The 13,335-nt window shown below is 39.4% G+C and overlaps 1 pseudogene; it reads right to left on the minus strand.

Annotated features, from left to right (window-relative positions):
- Positions 1-10,987: 10,987 nt before the first annotated feature.
- LOC138338660 (uncharacterized) lies at positions 10,988-12,967 on the minus strand (annotated as a pseudogene).
- Positions 12,968-13,335: the final 368 nt, after the last annotated feature.

The following is a 13,335-nucleotide window of genomic DNA, read 5'->3' on the forward strand; positions in this document are numbered from 1 at the left end:
CCCATCTTAGAGTTGCTTAAGTGTTTTTTTTAGAGTAACTATCGTCTATTTTATCAATAGAATGTGGGAGGAAAATAAAAGAATTCACGTTCTTAGGTTTGAAGTCAGCCCGACTCAACTCAAATTAATAAATTTTCATTGCATACCCAAGTTTTCAAATTCACAATGTGTTTCATGAAATTTCAAAATTTCGTATAAGATGCCTTTTGATTATGAATCATGTTGTTACACTTCCGCTCCACATAAATTGACTTATTATTTTTAATTTTTTCCACTCTTGCTCCGCATTAATTAAACTACTGTAAATTCGCTTCACATAATTACTATCTCTTTGGGGAACTTTCACTTATAACCACTAAAAAATAGACTAATTACTCTCCACAACTATGATTTGATAATTACATTTCGTAATTACATGTTATAAGAAGGAGAGAGGCGAGAGAGCAAAAAATGGGAGAAAGGTGAATTGTATATGTATATTGTTTAGATAATTGTATATTACAAATATGTATTTGTATATATGACAAGCGAGATTGTGAGAGAGAGGAGAAAGATGAGCAAGATCGGGAGAGGGAGGAGAAAGGCGTGTATCCATGTGTGATCCACATATATATGTGATGCATAACATATTTTGATTGCCTCCCTTTCTATCTCATTGGCCTCTCTCCCAATTTCAATGTATCTGATAGTAAAATACATATATCTGCGTATATCTTCCTCAATATATGGTAGAAAACTCTTAATTAATGATAAGATACATAATATTTTTAAATTTTAATAGTATATATAATAATTAATAATAATATATGTAATAGTGAAATATGGCTAATGATTAATTTCTCGTGAATATTCTCCTTTCTACTTGTCACTTTGGAAAGTACAATTCTAAGATATAGATTTGGACCATTCAAACGAAATGTAGAACACCAAACAAATTTGAACTGGGCCTAAAATTTAGCCTTATGCAAGATCCATGGACCATGAGTCCCTTAGTATTTGGGCTTTTTACATAATTGTAGAGGTTACAATTTTTTCAACAAAATAGTCGTATGTATATTTAATATATCTTAATTTTTATTTGGCTAAGACTTAAACCTTACTAAATATGTAGTTAGATTGAATTGAGGATATGAGGTGTTTTCTGAATGAATTTGGTACTTCAAATTTAATTCAAGAAAGAAGACGAATTTAGTTTTTGTATAGGAATGTATAAAATTATGAAATACCTTTAATAATTTTGTAAAATATTGTATATTGAGTATATTATATTGTATATCAGTGTTTTTGTTATTCTTATTAAGATAAATATAGAAGTTTTTGTATAATATTGTGTGTATATATATATTTAATAATACAAAGATAAGACATGACAATTTATTTTGGTTCTTTTCAAGTTTGTATTGTTGATTATTGGTCCTTTTTCTTTGTTATGATTATTCTATTATTTTTTGTACTTACTAATTATTACCATGCCATAACTCTGTAAAGAACATATCCAAATAAATAATAAAGCCATCAATTTTCAATTATTACAACTCTAGCATAAAAGAATAAAAATTAAATAGTGCTAATTCAAAAAAAATCTTTTTTTTCTTTGGATAAGATCAATATTTCAGGACTAATTTTAGAATTTGAAATTCTTACTTATTTGACCTAAGCATTCTTAATATTTCAATTTCACACACACACACACACATATATATATATATATATATATGTATATATATATAAACATATTTTGTAAATCTTATGTTATTTTCACATGACGTGAAATGTTGTCATTTGAAATATTAATCGATATATAATTAATTAAATATGTTCATAAAAACAAAGATGAATTTTAAATAATAACCTGTTTAAGTCAATAGTAAATGTAAAAATTGATATAAAGTTGTAGTGTGACAAAGTTGTACAACTAGGGATGTATTTATAGTAAGTAGTGAGTGATAATTAATTAAATAGTTACCTATAGTATTAATTTAATAAAAGGTATTTCTTTTATTTGTTTGTTTTTCAAATCAAATATATTTTATCATGTTTTAAATATTAAAAAATATTTTGTTGAATTGATTTTTCAATCAGTCAAATTATTATATTTAATTTACTTGACACGCTTTTGTTTAGAGCTGAAAAATGGAGAGGGCTAAATTAACTGTAGGTAAATACATGGTTAGATGTCACAATTGAATAGAAAATATTAGTCCATTACACTTTATATTTTCACATCTTATAGTTCTTATGTAATCTTTTATTCATTGATCATTTTTTTTCTTATTGATATATTGCTTTGTTTAATTAACTTCTTTCATTTTGTATGGAAATATAGTGTTAGATATTTAACAATCTTGACAAATTATATAATTGAAGTAGTAATCTTTTTTTTACCAATAAATATAGTGTATCCCACATGATTAAAGAAAAAGGTTTTATCAATAGAATCAGAAATTCTCTAGATTCTTTTGATCTAGCAACCTTAGTTGAATGTTTTACCAGAAATATCATTTTTACCCTTTAAATATTATATAATGCATCAATTATTCTAAAATAATTATATCATTTGAAATATTTGGTATTAAATAACATGGGATACACGTGCAACGTACGTGTTCGAGAACTAGTTAGATATAATCACAAAAATAAAGGTAAATTTTATATAATAACCTGTTGAGCAAAACCAAGGGGGGTAGTAGTGTTGGGAACATTGCTTGAGTCCATAGTGAATGTAAAATTGATATGAAGTTGTGTGTGACAAAGTTGTACCACTAAGTATCTATTTATAGTAGCAGTGAGTGGTTTGTTAATAAAATTATTACCTATAATTATTTTCATAAAAGATATTTTTTCTTAATTGTTTATTCTTCGTATCGTATATAAAAAGATTTATTTACCGAAAAATATTTTGTGGAATAGTTGCATTGACTATTCAGCCAGTCACATTATTATATTTAATTTTCTTGACACACTTTTTATTAAGGAATGAAAAACTGAGCAGTAACGGTTGTGTGTAAAGTCAAAAAAAACTTTAATATGTCCTATATCATGATTTGACTCATTGACCTGCGAGAACATTTTTTTTGACACATGGGAAAATCCTGTTAAAATAAAAGGATACTCGTAACTTAGTTTAAATTAAAGTTCTTTGTAAGAAAAAAACACTTAATTCTCCCTCAAGGAATTAGTCTAAACAAGTAGTAGAGTTTTTAAAGAGTACGATTTATGAAAGACATATAACACAACTTTCACCATAAGAAACAAAGAGTAGAAGTTGTAAGAGATCATCTTTACAATTCCACCCTCATAACAAATCATAGCCTAACCTTTTACCACATAGAAATTCTCGAATACAGGATAGCTACTGACTCTGTTAATCAGTCTACTACTTTCCTTCAAGTTCTCATGCTGACATCATGATTTAAAAATCATTAGAGACATGTTTAACAACGTAACAATTATTTTTGTCTTCACTTATAAAACGTCATTGATCCTTCAACCAGATTATGTCAAGTGACATAGAAAAAGTAGTATCAGTACAAACAACACATACTGATAGAAATCATCGAACGATCCGAATCCTCTACACAATATGATGCATATAATTAAGAAACATGAAACTTAGAGATATTATTAGGACCACGACACTTCAATCACCACTCTTACTACAAGCAGTATTACCTTTGAACTCATATTCTCTATCTCAATTCACTCCACCTCATTTTGCTACAAACTCAATCATCTTGGTCATTCCACCCTCATAACAGATTATAGCCTACCCTTTTACCATATAGAAATTTCTCGAATACAAGATCACTACTGACTCTGCTAATCAGTCTACTACTTTCCCTTAAATTCTCATGTTAACATCCTGATATAACGACCATTCGAGACATGTTCAAAAATGTAACCACCAACCAAATTATAATTTACAACTATCTGATAATTCGAACCCTTAAGAATTCCTACACGTGCAGTCCCTCTACCTACAAGATAACATGTAAATAAAGGTAGATCTAACTACTCAGTTAAAAGGTCAAGCACATTTGAGAGCCAAGCAATTGCTGAACAACTCTGACTATGAACTTTTGGCATATCATTGATCGAAAATTCATGAGTTTTAACTTTCCTTTGCACTAAAATCTCTCCCTTACATGGTTCCCCATCTTAGAGTTGCTTAAGTGTTTTTTTTAGAGTAACTATCGTCTATTTTATCAATAGAATGTGGGAGGAAAATAAAAGAATTCACGTTCTTAGGGTTTGAAGTCAGCCCGACTCAACTCAAATTAATAAATTTTCATTGCATACCCAAGTTTTCAAATTCACAATGTATTTCATGAAATTTCAAAATTTCGTATAAGATGCCTTTTGATTATGAATCATGTTGTTACACTTCCGCTCCACATAAATTGACTTATTATTTTTAATTTTTTCCACTCTTGCTCCGCATTAATTAAACTACTGTAAATTCGCTTCACATAATTACTATCTCTTTGGGGAACTTTCACTTATAACCACTAAAAAATAGACTAATTACTCTCCACAGCTATGATTTGATAATTACATTTCGTAATTACATGTTATAAGAAGGAGAGAGGCGAGAGAGCAAAAAATGGGAGAAAGGTGAATTGTATATGTATATTGTTTAGATAATTGTATATTACAAATATGTATTTGTATATATGACAAGCGAGATTGTGAGAGAGAGGAGAAAGATGAGCAAGATCGGGAGAGGGAGGAGAAAGGCGTGTATCCAGGTGTGATCCACATATATATGTGATGCATAACATATTTTGATTGCCTCCCTTTCTATCTCATTGGCCTCTCTCCCAATTTCAATGTATCTGATAGTAAAATACATATATCTGCGTATATCTTCCTCAATATATGGTAGAAAACTCTTAATTAATGATAAGATACATAATATTTTTAAAATTTTAATAGTATATATAATAATTAATAATAATATATGTAATAGTGAAATATGGCTAATGATTAATTTCTCGTGAATATTCTCCTTTCTACTTGTCACTTTGGAAAGTAAAATTCTAAGATATAGATTTGGACCATTCAAACGAAATGTAGAACACCAAACAAATTTGAACTGGGATTTTTACATAATTGTAGAACTGGCACCCACACTTACCCTCCTATGTGAGCGAATGATACGCTCAAACTTACTTCTCAAATGAGAAGTAAAGCGGTCGCGTCAAGTAAATAACCCAACTAGTGAGGTTGGGATCGTTCCCACGAGGAAAATAGTCTAGACTTAACTCCAACTTGTTATTACTATTGTTCGGTTGATGACTTCCTTAAAAAGTAAAAGCATAAAAGGGGGGTTTTGTACTTCCTAATAAAATAAAAAAAAATAACTAACGAACTTGACAGAGACACTTAACAGCTTTTAATGTTGAGTTTTAATCAAGTAATCAAAGTAACTAGGGTTTACGTGTTCCCCACAGGTTCATAACTTGATAATTCTAGCTATAACATTTCTTTCCTAGTATCTTGCATGCAAAGTGATAAGCTATGTATTTCTAAATCCTTGGTCCGGCATCTAAAAAATCTCACTCCGCACCTTGGTCCGGCTACGTGTGTTGCTTTCCTAACCCTTATCCTTACCTCATATTAAGCATCATATTCGATATTTGACTCAGTTATTACCTCGTACCAATCAATACTAGCCTATTAGATAGTATACACTAAATCTATGTTAATAATTCTTTTCCTATTATCTACCTCCTTGGTCCGGCAAGTAGCATTAAGGCGAGTTCTAACATTGATCATCCGTTAAAAAGATTTCTAAGCGAAAGAATTATTAATACATGCAAGACACTATTCTAGAATTGTTATTTTAGCTAGGGTTTATCTCATTATTTGCCTATGGTTCCCACAACCCTAGTTATAGAGTTTAGTTCCTCATATCCATAAACACAATATTCAAATATATTAAACAAGAAGTCATGTACTTACTTTAATGAGAAAGAATAAAGTCTGAAAATTTGCTTGATTAATCAACAAGAGTTACTTGTAAGAATCTCCAACAATCAAAAACTCAGAAAAACAAAGTCTACTAATATGGTGTTTAATCTCCAAGAGTCTAACCTCAAAAACGAGGTTTTTCGAACTATTTATAAAAAAATAAAAACCTAATTGAACAAGGATTCTAATTACTGGAAATCTGTCAAAACGCGGCTGGGTCGACGGACCACGCGACGGAACGTCGTGGTCATGACGGACCGTCGTGGGCTCCGTCGCCCCATACTTGGTGCAATTCTTCTGCTGCTTTCTTCATTCCCCTCGACGGAAAGTGTGACGGACCGTCACAGGCACGACGGTCCGTCGAGGGTCTTCGTTACCAAATACTTCAACTCTTGGAATCTGGGTACTGGGATCACTTCTCTGATCTTCGCGACGAACCTGCAGGACGGACTGTCATATCCATGACGGACCGTCATATCCATGACGGACCGTCACAAGCTTCGTAATCCCACACTTGGTAAGACTTCCCCATCTTCCTTCAGCAGCTTCTCTACGCTGCCACCTACGGACCGTCACAAGCACGACGGACCGTCATAAGCTCCGTAGGTGGTCTCTTCTGCATTTTTCGCTCAAAATCTCCGCATTCAGTTTTAGACAGATTTCCTGCAAAATAAAGAAAAACTTATATCAAAATTAGCACAAAAAGGCTTTCGGACACAATAAACTTAAGGAAAAGGTATTAATTATACCGTGAAACCACGGTATATCAACACCCTCAACTTAAATTCGTTGTTTGTCCTCAAGCGACGCACTATGACTCACTACACAATCTTTGTACAATAGTATTCATGTTTTATCCTTTGCAATCATTTGGCTATCAACCCCGACTAATCCCATCAAATATATGCATGCTATCATTATTAGGCTTGACTTTTGTGGGATTCGAACATGACACAGACTCATCATGCACTAACACCTATCCTCTTCAATTTCTCACCGAGGTGCTAATAATTCCGGTATTGCAACTAGTGTCCTCACTTTAGAACAAAATCCTCATTTTTCACACAATGATTTCAGTTTGAGTATAAGGATTACATTTCAACACTCGCTCTCAGAACAAAGTCACACTCATTCATACCTATTGCCATAAGCTTGCCCTTATTTTCACTGCCTTAAGTTCGCTATACAACCCTTAGGATCACGATAGGACTTTTTTAGCTTGTAACGTAGGCTCAGAGTCAGGTAGGGTATATTTAGGTATACTTTAGTGACTTTTTGCCCTCCTTGACATATCGGCTAAACCTTCCGCTCTATATCACTTTATCTCGCCCAGTTTCTCCTATTCTTTCACCTTGCTGTTTCCCTTCTTTCTTCATTTGTGTAAGTGACTCTTTTCTTTTCTTGTTTGTAATTCTTGAATATTTCTTTTTTTTACGAGTTCTTGAGTCACTTTACTTTTGTTCTTTCTCTCTCTTTGTTCTTTCAACCCCACTTTCCAGAGCATTCCTCAAAACAGCCACCCTCAACTCATGGCTTTGCCATGAGTCAAGGTACACAATACCCAAAATCGGGTCAGGGCCATAACGAAGGTTGTTTATACATTAGCCACCCTCAACTTATGCTTTTGGCATAAGCTGAGGTGCACATGTCCAAGGAGGGACCAGGGCCAACATATTGTTCCCAGAAAAGATCAGTTGGGGTGAAAAAGAAAGGTCTAATTTTAAGCTCAAATTATTTGGATCAACGAAGGATAACTTTCATTTGGTTTGTTTTATTTAGGCTAGAAATGGGCTATATTGAATAAGGGCCTATGATCCTTTCCTAATTGTATGTTACAGCTTACTTTTAGCAGGACTAACCAGGCAAGTTCTAGCTCAGTATCAGTAGTGGACTATTCAACTTTCCTCACACTCACTTGACATCTCATCACTATACCAGATTATCAGACACCTAGTTCGACTTGAAGGTTTAGGGTAGTGCAATGGTGTAACTCTATTTCATGTTTAGATCCACACAATTATCAGTTACTACGCCTTTTCATGCAACCTTTTCCAGTTTTATCGGGATATCATTTCAGCCATCATGCTTCAGAGTTAAACTATGTACAAAAGATATAACGTGCCGGTTCAACAGAAAAAGTAATCAGTCTTTTGGGGAAAAAGAACACAGGCAAGAAAACCCCAAAAGAGGATAGTGAGTTGGGCTACTCAGACTTCACCCTAACACTCACTTTCCATTTACCCCACCCCCAACAAAAAAGCATGCAATTGTCCCCAATGCATAAAAAAATCTAAAGATTAGAGGGGTAGGTGAAGCAAACCTGTGGCGCATAGCGCCGTCGATCAACAAGCTGGTGGGTCTGGTTTCCCAGAACCCACATCCTCTGCAATCTGGACACCCTCTATGATGTCCTCAGCAAAAACTGCACCCTTAGTAGTGCCTCCTGCTGTCTCTACAGTGCGGGAGCTAGACGCCCCAGTCGCCATCTGTGATGCTCTGATCTGGTGTGCCTCCGCCTCAGCAAGTAAGGCTCTCCTCGCGGCCTCCATCTCTCGGCGCTCCTTCTTTCTTGCTCGCGCCTCATCCTCTGATCGACCCCTCCGCCTCTTGGAACTCTCTCTCGGGGAAGATGGGGGAATGTCTGGAGTAGGAAACAGAGCCGCCAATACAGTATCCTCAGCAGGCTCGACAGACTCTGACACTCTTGCCGCTAGGATCGTGTCGATGTCTGCACGAAGACTGGCGACTGCAGCCTGGAGAGTCGACACATCTACCGGAGGGGCTGGTCGAGCTAATACTCTCAATTCAAAGGCATCGAGGCGCTGGTTAACCTCAACAATCTTCCGCTGCATCTGCCTCTCCATATGCACCTCAGACTCAGCAATAGACTTCTGCATCCACGGCTGGATATGATGCAGAAGAGTGGCCATTTGTGCCTCCAGTTTTTGGACTCGGGCAAGCGTGGCCGGTGTCGGTAGAGGGGCTGTGCTGCTGCCCGGGATAGACTCAACCGGGGTAGTGTCCGTGGATGCCTGTGTAGCTGTGTGAGCCTGGGCCACCGTATCCGCAAGGTCATCAGATAGTGGTGGCAGCTCTGGACGGGGCCCTCGACGTGGGGCCAACTCATTGGCCTCGTCTCTGATGAGGCCGACGTCAACGGTACCCGGCGGGGTCCTCAACTGATCTATGTGCCATATGGGCACACCTGCAGACCTGTAAAGGGCAAAGATCATGCACGGAAAGGGGTAGGTGGTGGTGACCTTGAATGCCCTCTCGTGCATGACTGCCTGGAGAAGCCATGCATAGTCCACCTCGAAGCCGGCTATCATCGCCGCCATCAGCACTGCTCGATCCCAGGTGACTATGTTATCAGCAGCTGTGGGGGAAAGGCAGTGACGCACGAGCAGCCACAAGAACTTGGCGACGAACGTGAGGTTGGCCTTCTTGATGGCCCCCTTCGGCTCGGTGACCCAATCTGCACCTCTCCGTCGACTGATAAGTGTAGGGCCATCCACCGCTTGGTGGTCTCCCTCAGTGCTGGCTCTCGCAGGAACTGTCCATCCTTCACTACCTGCCAGCGGTAGTCAAACTCGGCAGTGATGGGGATCCGAGTAGTATCTGCACTATCGCCGTATAGGAACCGGCGGATGGCGGGCAGGGAAATGTCAACCTGCACGCCCCGGACTAGAACCTGCTCCAATGGGGCCTGTTTCGCAGGAGCAACCCGCCTGTCGATCTGTGATCGGAGAGTCGCTACGTAGGACGCGTAGAACTCTCGGACCATCTCCTCACTGTATCGTCCCAAGGGACGGGCTGTCCACTCTAGGCGATGTCTGGTGAATATGTTGTGGATCTCCGGCATCGAGGGGAGACTCCCTGTAAGTACCCGCCGCTCCAGGGTGAGTGTTCGAGTCATTACTCCTTTATCGGTCAAGAACTTCGCGTCGGAGTAAACCTGAAACTGGCCTTCAACGCACCACCGGTTTGGCTGGTCAGAGGCTGGGGTGGGGACCGGGGCTGGTGCGCCGGATGTGGAGTCTGAACTGTCAGCCTTATCAGACGAGGCCGACGCTGCAGCAGTGGCAGGTGCGGGAACCTCAGCAGATCCTGAAGCTTCCTCGGACCAGGATGCTCCCAAGGAGCCAGACGCTCCTTCCTCGTTTGTGGCCGACCCAGAGGGTGTGCCGGTCAGTGTGCGCTCCTCATCAGACTGGGAGGCAGTGACTACGCCGGACGCCACCGTCTTGGGTGTGGCTCTGGGGGCACGTGTAGCACGGGAAGGAGCGGAGGTGCCTAGGGGCATGTATTCAGGGTCCGGCTCATCATCAGACCTGATGATCAAGCGTGCAGACGGGGCGACAGACTTAGATCGCCCGCGTGCATAAGTGCGGTCTTGCTTGGGTGCCATAGTCGATAGTACCTTGGAAATGGAGAAAACACAAGTGGGGAATGATTCAGGTGGCAAGGTAGATACCAAAAACAGCAGCACCGACAAGTAACTGGTGTGACGGTGCATACGACGGTCTGTTTTACTCGCGACGGTCCGTCGTTGTATCCGTCAGTGGCTACTGCGGAGTAGTTTTCTGCAGAATTTCCTGGTGATGTGCCTGCAAATTTAAAACCCATTTATAGAAAAATGCTACCATTATTAAAAAGACGATAAGTATTGGGTTGCCTCCCAACAAGCGCCAGATTTAACGTCGCGGCACGACTGGGGCCACTTGATTACTCAGACTTCATCAAGATGGCATGCCTCTATCACTTTATTCCCCGATGCTTTATGCCCAAAATAGAGTTTCATTCTATCTCTATTCTTCTTAAACCGCACTCCCTCCTTGGCTTTTAACTCAACTGCCCCATGAGGGAATACTTGGGTAATCAAGTAAGGGCCAGTCCATTTGGACTTGAGCCTACCTGGAAGACAAGGCACCCCAGAACTGTCTACAAGTACCAAATCCCCAACCACGAACTCTTGTTTTGCAAATTTTTGTTCAGTCCCCTTCTTCATCTTTTCTTTGTGGGATATGGCAGATACCGATTGAAGCTCACCACTCTGCCTCATGGTCCTACAAATGTTGAAGGTTACTTCTTCATTATTCAACCGAAATGTCATCAGTCCCTTCTCCATGTCAACTAAGGCTCCACCTGTAGCAAGAAATGGCCTCCCAAGAATAATGGGCACCTCGAAATCGACTTCGCAATCAAGAATCACAAAATCTGCTGGAAAGATGAATGACTCCACTTTTACTAGCACATCATGGAGTATCCCTATGGGCTTTTTCACAGTCCGATCGGCCATCAGTAGCCGCATCGCAGTGGGTTTTGGATCCCCCAAACCCAACTTCTTGTAAATTGAGAGGGGCATTAGATTTATGCTTGCCCCCAGATCACATAATGCTTTCGCAAAATGTAATGACCCAACTGTGCAAGGAATAGTGAACGCACCCGGATCTTCTTTCTTTTGTACTAGGGATCTTGTAGCGATAGCACTACAATGCTGCAATCTATCATCATCCTCAAACGTGACCGATCTTTTCTTGGTGACCAGATCTTTCATAAATTTGGCATAACTGGGCATTTGTTCTAGAGCTTCTACCAAAGGGACATTGATAGAAAGCTGCTTCAACATTGTTATGAAGCGCCAGTATTTACCATCCTCAGTCTTTTTCACTAATCTCTGAGGGAAGGGTGGTGGTGGCCTAGGCATGGGGATTACCTTGATGGGTACTTCTGCATCTGTTCCATTACTTTCATCTGTTTCACCACTACCCTTTACCACCTTATCATTATCCTTTCTTACATTTTTCTCAGCAGATGGCATGGGTGGGTCTATGGTTTGCCTACCACCCCGAGTAGTAATTGCCATACAGTGTGCATCATTCTTTGGATTTTGGACAGTGTTGCTAGGAAGAGTGCCCGGTTGCCGTGTGTTCACTGTCGCAGATAATTGGGCCACTTGCAATTCGATCTGTTTAATCGAAATTGCGTGTGTGTCCACTTTTTGCCCAATACTAGCTAAATCACCCCTAATTCTTTAATGTGCTCATCACTAGCATCGAACCTCCTCATCATTTTATGCAACATATCCTCAACTCGCGCCATACTATCTCCACCATCCCTAGGAGTAACTTCACGATTTTGAGGAGGAACATAGGGTCCACTCCTGTCGTTTCTATTACCATAGTTACTCCTGTTAAAGTTGTTGTCGCGGTTGTAGTTACCATCTCGGACATAATGACCCTCACGGTTGTAGTTACCATAGTTCCGACCTTGGTTACCTTGACCTTGGCGCCAATTATCCTGATTTGAGCCTTGGGTGCTTGGTCGGAAACCCCCCATTTGTTCATTGACTGCATAGGAATCCTCCTCATAGTAACATTCACCGTTAGGGGGTGGTGGTTTAGCCAAGTAGTTGACTGCATTAATCTTTTCTGCACCCCCAGTGACATGTTTTAGTACCAACCCAAGCTCAGTTCTCATCTGAGCCATTTCTTCCCGAATATCATCTGTGGCTGGGTTGTGAGTGGACTGCACTGCGAAGGTATTTCTCCTTGTATCAGACTTCCTAGTACTCCAAGCTTTGTTGTTACGGGAGATTTTCTCTAATTTCTCAGCAATCTTAGCATAAGGGCATTCTCCATAAGATCCACCTGCTATAGTGTCCAACACCGCTTTATTGTTATCATCTTGTCCCCTATAGAAGTATTCCTTTAGTGACTCATCATCAATACGGTGATTTGGGACACTTCTCAAGAATGAGGTGAATCTATCCCAAGAACTACTAACTGACTCTCCTGGTAGTGCCACAAAGTTATTCACCCTGTCTTTGTGGTTTAATTTCTTGGAGACCGGATAGTAGCGTGCTAAGAAGACATCCCGTAGTTGGTTCCAAGTGAAAATGGAGTTGTATGGGAGTTCAGTAAACCACATAGCAGCCTCTCCCGTCAGTGAGAGAGGAAACACTCTGAGACCTATTACATCTAGATCCAAATCAGGCCTCCCCACACAACTTTTACACACTGCCCTTACCTTAGCTATATGGGCATGTGGATCCTCAGAAGGTAGCCCTGAAAACAAACCTCTGGCAGTGAGCATTTGCATCAGACTACTAGTTACCACAAAAGTGTGGCCTGTAGGTAGAGGAGGCAAAACCAGTGGTCCGTCCGAATCTGCTATGTTATCATAGCCTCTGTAGTATGCTTGGGGCCGTGGAGCGGGATTCTGTCCCCTCTGTTGACGTTCACCCGGAGCATCGGGTAACATCTGACCATGAACATCAGTCGGAGCTGGGATGTTCTGGTTTGGATCCTCATCATTGATTCCCAAGTTACGATTCATGTTTCGCAGTGTACGTTCTAGCTC

The sequence above is a fragment of the Solanum lycopersicum genome, chromosome 9 (genome assembly GCF_036512215.1).
Source record: "Solanum lycopersicum chromosome 9, SLM_r2.1".
Classification (NCBI taxonomy): domain Eukaryota; kingdom Viridiplantae; phylum Streptophyta; class Magnoliopsida; order Solanales; family Solanaceae; genus Solanum; species Solanum lycopersicum.